Below are 12,801 nucleotides of genomic sequence, written 5' to 3' on the forward strand. Positions count from 1 at the left end.
GGTAGCAAGCTCCACATGTCGACCGCAGATCATCCCCAGACCGATGGCCAAACAGAACGTGCCAATCGGGTCGTGGCGGATGTCTTACGCACTATAGCAACTCCCAAAGAGTGGAGCAAGCAATTGCCCTTTGTGGAGTTCGCTATAAATAACAGTGTCCACGCCAGTACGGGTGAGACACCGTTTTATATTAACGGACTGCGCCATCCTCGGACGCCAGTCTCGTTTGTGCGCAGCCCGAGTCTTAGTGGGGGAGGGCCCCTCACTATGCTCGGTGCGAAAGAGGGACATAAATTCGTCAATATGACGATGACCCATGAGGGTATCATCTCAAAGACAGAAACTTGCCCTAGTGACCCTGCCAGATCAGCAGTGGTCAATAAAACTACAACCTATGACCGACCTCTCGGCGGTATCATAGGCGAGTTTAAGGCTAAAGCGTGAGCGAGGCGCAACGCTTTGTGGATGAGCGATTAGCCATCACACGTAAAGTCCATGACGCAATGGCAAGCGCACAGGACAAGCAAAAACAATATGCGCACCGAAATGGTCGCAAAAACAATGAACGCTTAGAGTGGGTGAAAAAGTACTATTAAGTACTGCTACCCTACCTAAAAATGCAATTTCTGTACTACCTGGAGGTACTACGAAGTTGCTGCCGCGTTTCATTGGGCTTTTTACGGTGGTTGAAGAGGTTTGAGACCTAAATTATAGGCTCACCCTTCCCCCGTATATGAAGACGCACCCCGTACTTCACGAGGGTCGTCTGAAACGGTATGTAGACCCAAATGAGGTCAGATACCCCCATCCGTCTAAGGAGACCGATGGTGACGCCGACTATGAGTCGAGCGCCGATCGAGTGAGGGGGACGGAGAACGAAAAACGGTCAGCCGAATGACTGCTTCCACCACGAAAAGGACTTGGAGAGCGAAGGACATCACGCGAGTAACGCGGATCCTTCAGCATTATCTTCTCCAGAAGGTCCAAGAGAGTCTTCGGGCGTTCATAATCCTAACGATCGTTCGCTCGGACATCCTAGAGATCCGAGGTCAGTCGCAAGACTTGACCCTCGAGACCCACATTACGTCGGTCGGCAGCGCTTAATGCCTGCGACTGAACGGACGAAGGAAAGGCAATCGCGAGAACGTGGGTGAGATAGCCGCTCCTATTGGGCGCAGCAGGCACTGATGGATGCGAACGGGAAACAACGCTTCCTTGTTGTAAGGTTGCTTGCCCACCGCTCCGTGAGGCAAGGGTATCAGATCCTCGTCCAATGGAAAGGTTACCCGAAGAGTTTTGACGCTTGGGAACCGATCGATACCCTACGTATTGATGTGCCCGGCTTTATGGCTGCCTATGAAAAGGAGCACCAGCTGAGGCCTCTTCGCTAGTCTCAAATGGACTAGCAGAAGTAGCGTTGTGAGAAGAAACGGGGGGTACTTAGATCCATTGACGAAAAGATAGTACTCCTTGACATACCATCAATGATTACGTCTTACGTGGTATCATCGTTTGAGCCCGTACAGTTGCAGCGTTCGATTTATTGAATGCATGCACAATCCGCCATCTTTCTGTTGCTTTTCGTACACAGAAGGTCGGTGAGCTATGTGGGGAAGTTGATTCCCTCACATGGCTCGCTGCTAAGCGTTCGGCAAAGAATTTGTCGATTGCTATTACTTGGTGAGCGGGTTCTCAAGGTTTTACCGGATGATCAAGATAGCGTCTGGGTATAAGATCAAGGTCATTCGAAGTGACAATGGTGGCGAGTACCGAAACGCGCAAATGGACAGTTTCTGCAAGGAAAATGCATCTAGCAAGTACACAGCTCCATACAATCCTGGAAAGAACGGCATGACATGGCAGAGCGCATAAATAGAACCCTGGTAGAGATGACGCGCTGCATGCTTAAGGAGAGGGGTCTCGACAAGGTTACTGGTACGAAGCGTTAATGACAGCGGCAGACATTTGGAACGTGTTTCCGAACTCGTCGAACAAGAAGTCAAGTCCGAACGAGATGTTGTTCAAGCAAAAGCTGCGCATCGATCATATGCGCGTGTTTGGTTCGCAATGCTACGCGCACGTAACAAAGTAGAAACGAACGAAGCTGGACGATTTGGGCGTGAAGTCTTATTTTTTTGGCTACGCAAAGGTTCACAAGGCGTACCGACTACTTAACGCGGATGATGATTCTATCATAATTTCAAGAAGCGTGACATTTGCTGAGCACCTCATCTCAAAGGAAATAAAAAAAGAAGACGAGCGAATTATGGATATTATTGAAGATAAAGAGAATTAGAGACGTCGACACTTGACGACAACGGTGAGGAGGTTCCAGCAAATGATGAAAGGCTTCGGTCTCCGCCACTTACAGCTTGCTGTTATCCGATTCGTCAGCAGAGTGGTCATTGCCCAAAGAGTTATCTGATGATGACTCCCCAATAAAGAGGTTTGACGAGTCGAACAACCTCGTCATCACCTCTCTGGTTGTCACGTTGGAACCCCAAGGTTTAACGGACTCGGCCCCGGGTGATCCGGCGGCCTTTTCAATAGCCACTGAGTCGGGCGATGCCGGTGACTTGTCCCCGTCACCTGCAACGTCATCAACAGATGACATATACCAGTCACCTCCAATGGGAGTAGGAGGTGACTTATCCCCTGCCGTAGACGCATTAGCGTCTACTGAAACATTTACTTTGCTGACAGCTACACTGATCCATGCAGCTACCAGCTTAGCGGCCTCACGGCCACGCGCACAGACTTATTCGTCGCCATTTTGATTTTGGCCAAAATTAATATTGCAAAATTTGGTGTTTTGAATAAAATTAATAATGCAAATGAAATCGGTATTTTGATTAAAGCCAATAATGCAAATAACAGGGAAAGCCATAATAGTATTTCCTGTCACCCTACGCCTGTCACTATAGTGACCGTTGGTTAAGGAGAGGATGAAACCGTGTGTCACGTTACATAAGTATTATTTCCTATAAGAGGAATAGCAATAATTAGTTTCTAAAAGAGGAAATAAACAAACAAGAACAACATTATTATCTTTATTAATTTTGACTTAAATAGTTCCAATAATACCAAATTTGGTAGTATTGGTGCAATAAGACATTAGCTCTATTGATTGGTTAATTTAAGTCTAAATCAACCCCGCCAATCGTTTCAAGACACGATTGTGCGATGCACAAGGAGGCACCATACTTAATTAGATATTAATGTAGTAAGTTCAGTAGTAGAAAGAAGATCGTTACGTAGGAAACTAAATATATTAATAGAGTTTTACTTTTCCCTAATTCTAAACCTTTGAATTATTTGAATAATTTGAATTTTTTCGTAGCTAAAGTTCCTTAGCCACTTAAAAAAACTTCTTCTGTACCATTGTGTACGTGAAGTTTCGAGGCACACTGTAATCAGTGTAAGGTTAACTAGTGCTGATCAGTACTAGTCAAGGATGCCCCGTTACATTATTAAAATCTTGGAGTCCCTAAGCGCCTTCGCCAAGACGCTACCGACCAACTTGGCTGGCATAGCTGATTGCTTTCAGTGTCATTTTCACGATAAAAAGCCCCTTTAGAGCGTGTAGTTGCAAATTTCATCTGAGAGCAATTCGTCAACACGATATGCCATAATCGATTAAGTCACTGGATACAGTCCAGAGACTGTCTCTGCGTAGCGAAGGATGACTAGCGATTGAGCAATTACCTCACCGTCCACTTCAAGCACGATTGCTTCATCAAAAGGTAGCGACGGTCTGCGAGTCAGCACCTCCTCTTGTCTAGGCGGGCACGTCTTAATGCGACCACGCTTTATTCAAGCACACATCCTAACACAGCGAAGTTGTTGTGGTGGGCGCCTTAGCGACCTAATAAATACTCTGGTATAGGTGTCGTCACGGGAACGGTAATCCGGCTCCTCGTGCGCACTTACCAAAAAGGAAGTAGTTTTCAGACTAATTTATATTAATCGTATTATATAGAAATACCAATTTGACCAATCATAAAATGTCATCGTATTAAATGCTGATACCTTTTTGACCAATATAGAATCTCATCTCCGTGGATAAGAATAATATGTATTGCGAGCATATCATTCTCGATATCTCGCGTAACGGATGACGCTAGCCGTCATCCCCGCTAATGCGAATGCCCTCAGTGGCATAACATACACAAGGGTGGGTTACAATGTGAAACATACCCAAGTGTAGGTCCATTTACATTGCTTATGTAATTGACCATCCCGTCAAGTACACAAAGTGTCCTTAACGGGGATTGTGTAACATCAGGGCAACTTTAACCCGTTACACCATCCCGCCCTAAAAAAGAATTTACATTTTGCAAATTCGTCAAAGAGGACAGAGGAACAGCGAGCTGCTTTACGCGCTGCTTAGTTCTCTCATTCACTGTTGCTACCTTTGTCTTACACGGAACCGAATATGCACCTAATAGGGGCAACGCTGGTGGTCGTCTGCGGAGACACCCACTCAACCACGCGGGAACCGCACGCGCCGCATCAACACGCCGGCAGCGTCAAATGCCCCAGTCGAAACGCCGACAGCTACTGCTGCCATCGCGTTAACTGGGCTTAAGGATCCATCCCACTTGCGCAGTGAGGATGTCGATCCGTCGCTGATTGTTGACTACAATGGGTCGACCTCGCTGCCATCACCTCATAGTAGTGATGTGGACAGCGAGCTAATGAGGAAGACTGATGGCGCATTATTGCCCATCCATTTTTTTCTCATTGCCCCAAACATGGAGACAACAAAGTTATATAATGCTGTCTCGTCGTCTGCGCTGGCTAGCGCAGCGATTATTGATAAGAGCGCTGCCCATAAAGCGCAGCTGCTTCTCCGTTGGGTAAAAACAGAACGTCTAATGCTCGACCGTTATTTATAATGGTCCTGACATAGAGGAACATGAGCTCCTCCGACGACACGTGAACGTGCTCAGTCGGTGTCACAAGCCAGTCGTATCCAACGGCTCTGTGACGGGAGACATATCACTGATGCCCCTCCCTCTAATTAGCCTCGTGTAAACGGGCCAAGAGCATCGCTCCTAGAGCGCGCTATTCTAGACGCTCATAATATTATGGCGTTATTAAATTCATGAAAGGTTCAGGGGAAATCGCTTAGGCGTATTTTCTCAATCCCGATCGTGTTGCGTTCAAATGAAACGCTTGACCAATACGAGGCGGAATTCACGCGCCGCTTTCAACCGCATCACGATGTCATGAAACAGCGGTCGCAGCGAATTAATTTCGCCCGCTTGCGTGTGAAATAAGTCATGAGGGGTACTGTACCACTTGTTTCTTTTCACTACGCTACTTCTGCTAGTCCATTTGAGACTAGCCAAGAGGCCTCATTTGGTGCTCCTTTTCATCAGCAGTCACCAAGCCGGGCACGTCAATACGTTTGGTATCGATCAATTCCCAAGAGTCGAAACCTTTTGGGTAACCCCTCGTTGAACGAGGATCTATTCCTTACTTCTCACGGATCGGTCGGCAAGTAATCTTCTAACAAGGAAGGAAGCGTTGTTTCCCGTTCGCATCCATCAGTGCCTGCTGCGCCCAATAGGAGCGGCTATCTCACCCACGTTCTCGCGATTGCCTTTCCTTCGTCCGTTCAGTCGCAGGCATTAAGCGCTGCCGACCGACGTAATGTGGGTCTCGAGGGTCAAGTCTTGCGACTGACCTCGGATCTCTAGGATGTCCGAGCGAACGATCGTTAGGATTATGAACGCCCGAAGACTCTCTTGGACCTTCTGGAGAAGATAATGCTGAAGGATCCGCGTTACTCGCGTGATGTCCTTCGCTCTCCAAGTCCTTTTCGTGGTGGAAGCAGTCACTCGGCTGACCGTTTTTCGTTCTCCGTCCCCCTCACTCGATCGGCGCTCGACTCATAGTCGGCGTCACCATCGGTCTCCTTAGACAGATGGGGGTATCTGACCTCATTTGGGTCTACATACCGTTTCAGACGACCCTCGTGAAGTACGGGGTGCGTCTTCATATACGGGGGAAGGGTGAGCCTATAATTTAGGTCTCCAACCTCTTCAACCACCGTAAAGGGCCCAATGAAACGCGGCAACAACATCGTAGTACCTCCAGGTAGTACAGAAATTGTATTTTTAGGTTGGGTAGCAGTACTTAATGGTACTTTTTCTCTCACTCTAACACGTTCCTTGTTTTTGCGATTTTTTCGGCGCGCATATTGTTTTTGCTTGTCCTGAGCGCTTGCCATCGTGTCACGGACTTTCCGTGTGATGGCTAATCGCTCATCCACAAAATGATGAGCGTCGCTCACGCTTTTAGCCTTAAACTCGCCTATGACACCGCCGAGAGGTCAGTCATAGGTTGTTGTCTTATTAACCACTGCTGATCTGGCAGGGTCATTAGGGCAAATTTCTGCCGTTGAGATGATACCTCATGGGTCATCGTCATAGTGACGAATTTATGTCCCTCTTTCGCACCCAGCATAGTGAGGGGCCCTCCCCCACTAAGACTCGGGCTGCGCACAAACGAGACTAGCGTCCAAGGATGGCGCAGTCCGTTATGATAAAACGGTGTATCACTCGTACAGGCGTGGACACTGTTAGTTATAGCGAACTCTACTAAGGGCAATGTTTGATCAATTTTTTGGGAGTTGCTATCGTGCGTAAGACATCCGCCACGACCCGATTGGCACGTTCTGTTTGGCCATCGGTCTGGGGATGATCTGCGGTCAATATGTGGAGCTTGATACCTAGCAGCTCGAACACATGTCGCCAGAAATCAGACGTAAAACGTGGACCCGGGTCCGATACTATGGACTCGGGCATCCCGTGTAGTTGGTAAACATGATCCAGGAACAAGAGAGCTGCCTCTTTGCCTGTGATCGATGTCTTACATGGTGCTAAATGCACCATCTTGCTCAGTCTGTCTACAAAGACGACTAGCCCTGTCCGACCCTTTTGATCGGGCGGCATGCCAAACATGAAGTCCAGACTTACTGACTTCCAACAGTAGGTTGGAATCGGTAGTGACTTCAGTGACGCACTGCTGGACGGTGCAGGCTTAATGCGCTGACACTGTTCGCAAGAGCGAATATAGTTGGTCACCCATCAATATAGGTGTGGCCACCAAAATTCCTCTGACTCTCGTAAGAATGTATTTTCACGGCCCAGATGTCTATTAGATGGCGCATTATGGAGCTCGTGGAGGATCACCAGCTTGAGATCTGTGTCATGAGGCACATCGATTCTCAAGGGATCACAAGGTGACAGCTGATGCCATAACAGGCCATCGCTGTAGCTAAAGCGATTTAGCTTAGCTTTCAGGTGCGACGGATCGGAAACCTTTCGTCCGCCGAAGTGATCCAACAGCAGGCGACAGTGGTCGTCCTGACTGTAGCTCTCTTTTATCTCAGAGGCCAATGAGCTCGTCACGTGGTATGCCTTCATGGCTGCCAACGTTGACGGCTGAATTTGTGCTTTCGCACTAGACACACTTTCCTGGTGTCTAACCTCGAAGTCTGGTCTGCGCGATAAAGCGTCAGCCAAGACATTCGACTTACCCGGCTTATATTCAACTTTGAAATTAAATTCAGAGAAGAATGTGAGCCATCTTGCCATTCTAGGCGAGAGGTGCGGTGAGTTTATTGCGGTCCGCAGTGATGCGTGATCCGTATAAACCACAAATGGTTCGGTGCCCAATAGGTGCACACGAAACTTGACAAGAGCATACTTTATTGAAAGTAGCTCTTTGTCATGCACAGGGTAATTCAGTTCCGCGGCTTTTAATAGCCGGGACTGATAAGAGATGACGCGGTCAACGCCGTCGTCATCCTTCTGCATGAGCGCGCTGCCGATTGCAAAATTACTTGCATCGCAGACGACGCTAAAGGGCTTATCCGCGTCTGGCAATGCCAAGACCGGTGCCTCTACAAGAGATTGCTTCACTGATGTGAACGCATCTTCTTGTTCTTTTAACCAAACCCATTCTGTGTCCTTTTTAAGGAGATCAGATAATGGTTTAGTTTGCTCCGCATAATTCTTGCTATACTTATGCAAGTAATTAGCGAGCCCTAGGAATTGGCGCAAATCCTTCACATGCCGTGGGATTGGCCATTCCTTTACTGATTTTACCTTGTCTGGGTCTGCTCGTACACCATGTGTACCAACGATGCAGCCCAGTACAGGTATCTCAGGGACCCCTATGACGCACTTTTGCAAGTTGACGTACAATTGGGCGTCCTTTAAAGTCTGCAACACAGCGTCTAAATGACGCTTGTGCGACTCTATTGCGCTCAGCCCGTCCTCGGCCCTACTATGCACGAATACATCGTCAAAGTAATGAGGCGCGTAGGCACGGTGCTGACGCATCACGTGAGCCACCACTGGGTTGAATGTAGGCGGTGGGTTTTCCAATTTTAGGGCGTCACAAGCCACTCCCAAAGCATACCGCTTGGGGTGCTTACTGCCGTTTTGGCTACATCGGACTCCTCTCATGAGTACCTGATACTAGCCATCCTTCAAATTCAACGGGAAAAGATAGTTGACTTTCCCATGGAGTTCAACAAGACATCTGTCCGCGGGATTGGCGCTTGCGCCGGTACGGTCGCCGTATTCAGCTTATTGTAAGCATGAACCACGCGCCATCCACCTGTGGCTTTACGCACACAAAAGGTCGGGCTGCAGTGAGGCGATTTGCTCTCACGCACATGTCCCGCCTTGGCTCGCTTGTCGAAGAACTCATCGATATAATCGACTTGTTCTTTCGGCAACGGCCATTGCCTGGTCACACAATACTTGGTGCCAGGTTCGAGGTCTATCTCGTGCCCGATGCCCCTATCTGCTGGTAGGCGGCTCGGCACTTCTTCTGGGAACACATCACGATGTTTCCACAGAACCTCGAAGAACGGACTGTTTCTCAAGGCATCCCAGCGTTGAGCAGCGAACCGCTTCTTTTCGTCCGTTTCTAGGACGCTCTCGTCCATTGTGGACGACGAGCAACAGTCCACCAAGTTCTCTCCTCGATTTGGTGCGACTATTTCGTGGATCTTTCCTTCCTTTAATTCGGCAAGGAACAGATCCCACGACATTTCCGGGGGATTTACTATCTCCTCGGCACATTTAAAGACTTGCCGGAGCACCTCGAATGAGGATGCCTCCTCAATTTTGTCTTTGACGGCCTCGAACACCTCGTTCGAAGGCCCGCCCTGTTTATTAGAGGCTGATCCAAAGGTCACTCGTTAAGACGTGCCTTTGATCGTCCTAATCTGTTGAGTACTCGTTCATCCGTGAGCCACCACTCGGTTGAATGTCGCTGGTGCGTTTTTCAAACCTTGGGGCACCACAAGCCACTCCCAAAGCATACCGCTTGGGGTACTTACTGCCGTTTTGGCTACATCGGACTCTCTCATGACTACCTGATAGTAGCCATCCTTCAAATCCAACGCGGAAAAGATAGATGACTTTCCCAAGGAGTTCAACAAGACATCTTTTCGCGAAATTGGCGTTTGCGCCGGTATGGTTGCCGTGTTCAGCTTATTGTAAGCATGAACCACGCGCCATCCACCTGTGGCTTTTACGCACACAAAAGGTCTGGCTGCAGTGTGGCGATTTGCTCTCACGCACATGTCCCGCCTTGGCTCGCTTGTCGAAAAACTCATCGATATAATCGATTTGTTCTTTCGGGAACGGCCATTGCCTGTTCACACAATACTTGGTGCCAGGTTCGAGGTCTATCTCGTGCCCGATGCCACTATCTGCTGGTAGGCGGCTCGGCACTTCTTCTGGGAACACATCGCGATGTTTCCACAGAACCTCATAGAACGGACTGTCTCCCAAGGCATCTTAGCCTTGAGCAGCAAACCGTTTCTTTTTGTCCGTATCTAGGACGCTCTCGTCCATTGTGGACGACTAGCAACAGTCCATCACGTTCTCTTCTGGAACTGGTGTGACTATTTCGTGGATCTTTGCTCTCTTTAATTCGGCAAGGAACAGATCTTACGATATCTCCGGGAGTTTTACTATCTCTTCAGATTTAAAGACTTGCCGGAGCACCTCAACTGAGGATGCCTCCGCAATTTCGTCTTTGCGGCTTCGAATACCTCGTTCGAAGGCCCGTCCCCTTCATATGGATCTGATCCAAAAGTCACTCGTTTAGACGCGCCTTGACCGTCCTACTCTGTCGGGCACTTGTTCTTCGAGTTACCACGACCTTTGACTGGGAAGCGGGTGCCGTTACTCTACTGGCTAACGCATTCCTTTTAGACGCACCAGGTTCTAGGCACTGTGCCGGTTCATTCGACGCTTGACTTTCTGTAAGCTCGCCGTCTACTGCCATAGGCTTTTGGCTCTGAGCAGGACCATTGGACGCATGACTTTTTGTCATCGTCCTTTTCACTACCACAGTCCCCACGAGCTGGGTAGGATTTTGTGTCACCTGACATCCAGTCGGTACACTTCCAACTACACCAGGCTTCGGACTCTGGGTAGAGTTTGGTGACGTTGACATCCCGTCAACGGACTCTCAACTGTGTACGACATGACATCAGTTGCATATGCCTCTCGCAGGAGCGCATCCTTTCCGGTATCCTGCGTAGTGTTAGCAACTGTGTGTGTACGCCAGTCTATTCATGATTGGTGTTTTGCAAACCATGGCATGCCTAGGATGAGGTTATACGGACTCTCCATATCTAGAACGGCGAACTTCTCTTTAAAAGAGACGTCACTAAACTGGAGGCGAGTTCAACTTAAACTCTCCTAGACTTTACGAGCGCGCCGTTCGCTGAACGAACGGTCGCCTCTTTTCGCTTGCCATACTGGCAAAGCGACTACTACATCGCCGTCTCTTTCTTAGAGCCGCGTGATTTACAAAATTTGTTATGCACCCCAATCCACTAGGAGGGTCATCACCTGGTAATAGCCTCGTACTTGAGTGTTATAAACCTGCAGGGTTGAGGTCCGAAATTTCGGTACCTTAGGGGCTATGCTACCGTTTGTTCGACAACTCTGAACTTAGGGGTAGCTTCAGAGTCCGCGTCAGTAGAACATCCCGCCCCTGCTGCGCTCCTGCATTTCCCGAACCCCCAGTGGTTGATGTAGATCTGATGCGTCTCGCATACTGGTTCTTGTCATCGCCCTTTGGAAAGGAAGTTCTCTTGCTGGGCGTCATATTCGCCCCAGCAGGGACCCTGGCATAGCAGCAAACCATCACATGGCCGCACTTGCCGCATTTGAAGCATTATATATTATCCTTTTTTGGCAGTTAATGAAAAGACTACATCTGCATTCTTCAAGTCCATGGGAATGACATATGTCCTCTGGGCCGACGGCTTTACCAAGCTGTCGCCGAGGCACTGTTGTAGGATTGCTCCTCAACTAAGGCGATTTGGATTGCCTCTTCCATCGTCGACGGCACCTTTCTAAAAAGGGCCTGTCGCGATGGGCCATGCCGTAGTCCGTTCATAAACGTGGGCAGTTAATGTGCTTCGGAATCGGACCTACGGTTATGGACGCCGACAGCGAGCGCATCTCTTGCACATACTCTTGCAAAGATCGCTTCGCCTGTCGCGCTCCAAAGAAGCGCGCCTGAAGCAACACTTCGTTGTTCGGCGGCTGGTACATGGCGCGAATCTTCTCCTTTAAGATCGTCCATGTAGGGAACGCCTTTCTGTCCGCCATAAGCGCCAAGTAAGCCCACTCTGTGGCCTTACCGCGCGGGTGCGACATAGCGTACAACATTATTCGGCTGTCGCCCTCGATGAGCTGCGCGACACCGAATTGCTCGAAAGCTAACAGCCAGTGAACAATCGTGTGAGCTGCAGTTCCAACGAACTTGGGCGGTTCCATCCGAATGAGCCTCGGCAAGTGACATAGAAAGGAGTGCGGTTGAACGAATGAGTTCAACCGTAGGAAACGATGCAATCTTGGCATTGCTATCCAATTTGGACAGAGATGCCCTCCATTCAACCATCGCCAAGTTCATACAACATGAACTTGACGAGATGGAAATAGTAGCCTTGCTGAATCAGCAAGGCTCTCAACAGGCAGAACTGTTGAGGTTACAACAGGTACAGACCCCTGTACCTGGGATGACGCAAACGCGTCGTCCCGAAACTTTAAAGATTGACATCTCTAAGTATAGGGGAGTCGAAGAAGACTCCCTCTTGAGATGGTTTGTCAAGTTGGACGATGCCATAAGGGCACGTCACATCGTCGACGAGCAATTGCAAGTCGCTTTCGCTCAATCAAATATGGCAGGTCGTGCCAAAACTTTGGCATTGGGCCTTAAGTTGCGCGACCCATACGTCTATAAGTCGCTAGAGGCTTTTAAAGCCCGGCTTCAACAGACGTTTGAACCGCCTAGGGCTGAGTCCAGAGCTCGTTCAGAGCTTCTGAAACTCAAGCAAGGCAAGCGTGATGTTCACGCATATGCCCAGCACATACGACTCTTAGCGAGTTGTATTACCAATAACCCAGTCCATGAACACACGTTGATTACGGTGTTCATGCAAGGTCTTACGGATGGTCCCGTAAAGACCCACCTGTTCCGCTTGGAACTGGATACGCTTGAAGAAGCAATATCCGTTGCGGAACAAAAGGACTTTAGCTTGAGACAGGCTCAAGCTAGTTCGTCATCATATCGTCCTCCAAGACGACACGAGTTAGGTCCAGATATTTACCCATGGACCTTTCTTACGTCGAAAGCGAGACCTCGCTTTTCGAGCAATAAGCGATCGCAGAAATGCCATCGCTACCAAAAATTAGGACACTACGCTCATGAGTGTAGTGCCCCACGCCCAGCACCGAAAGGTACTGG

Source organism: Bremia lactucae, linkage group LG10 (assembly GCF_004359215.1).
Source record: "Bremia lactucae strain SF5 linkage group LG10, whole genome shotgun sequence".
Classification (NCBI taxonomy): Eukaryota; Oomycota; class Peronosporomycetes; order Peronosporales; family Peronosporaceae; genus Bremia; species Bremia lactucae.